Source organism: Onychomys torridus, chromosome 9 (genome assembly GCF_903995425.1).
Source record: "Onychomys torridus chromosome 9, mOncTor1.1, whole genome shotgun sequence".
NCBI classification, from domain to species: Eukaryota; Metazoa; Chordata; class Mammalia; order Rodentia; family Cricetidae; genus Onychomys; species Onychomys torridus.
The window spans coordinates 39,156,550-39,157,876 of record NC_050451.1 but is presented as its reverse complement, the minus strand read 5'-3'; positions in this window follow the sequence as shown (position 1 = coordinate 39,157,876).

Below are 1,327 nucleotides of genomic sequence, written 5' to 3'. Positions count from 1 at the left end.
TAGCTGCATACAGCCATCCATTGAGAGCTAAGTTTGAGGACAGATATGATAGAGGGTGGGGATAACAAGATAACTGCACAGATTACATCACAGAGAAGGACTGAAGCACAGGACAACCCAGACCCTCCTATTTATCCCAACAAAAGTATCTTCGAAGGACATGGGCGTGTCACAGTTATCAATCTGTCTTTTTTGAATCCCCCCTGGAGATTTTAACCCAGGTTATACTTTATCGATCCTTAAAAATTAGTTTGTAGTCATTTTAATATTTGAATATTGACCATCCATTTTATTTTGAACGCAATCGCCTCCTTCAGATGACAGGCTGCACTGATTTCTGGGGCTGACCCCAGTTCCCAGCTCCTATCTCTCTTTACAAAAAAAAAAAAAAAAAAAAGTGCAAAGGTTCATTGAATCTTCTAATTTACACGCGAACTCAGTCTCAGATCCAAAAGAGGACAGAATTCTACTTTGGTTAGCATTTAATACCAGGTGGTAAAAGAATAAATTTGGGAGTTGTACAGGGTAAATAAAATGTTGCCGTTTGTAAATAATAATAGAATCATGTATGAAGTAGTCCACATAGCGGGACTTGAAAGAACACTGTGTTCTTCTGATGAGCACATTGCCTTGGCTGAAGATTGGCACCATTCATTGTTCTGGTTTCTGATCTGGGTCTGAGTTCAGAGAAGGCAGCCCAATGCCAGCTTCCAATCCTCTCATACTTTTCCTGTACCCAAATGCAGAACAGAGAAATCGCTCTTTAGGAATAGTGGGCAGTGGCTGCAGCTTCTTCTCCTTCCTCCTCCTCCTCCTCCTCCTCCTCCTCCTCCTCCTCCTCCCCCTCTTCCGCCTCAAATGAAGTGTGTATCCAACCTGCTGGAAAAATGCTGCTTTAGTCAGCCAATCATGAAACAGAAATTAAAGGCAGCGCTTTCTCCTGCACTATTTTCCTGAATGGACTTGACTGAATCTTTGGGGTGCCCAGTTCTTTCTGGTTACAGTCTGCATCACATTCAAATATCTGCTGGGTTTCCCTGTCTGGGCAGCTAGTGGTGGCTAATGACGAGAGATATAGCCAAATCCCAGGTAGTCTTCTCGGGTTCTGAACTCAACTTTGGGACTTGACAGGACCTGGAAAAAAAAAAAAAAAGGAAAATACCTTCCCTGCCATTTTTTGCTCATGTTTTCTAAAATCACTTTCTGATAAGGGCAGCAAGTCTGCTAGAGTGGGAAGTGCTGACCGACAAAGTGTAGTCTACTACAAAATTCTTCCTGGTACTCTAATTATCCTTTCGTTCTCTACTTCAGTATCACATGTAGCCAT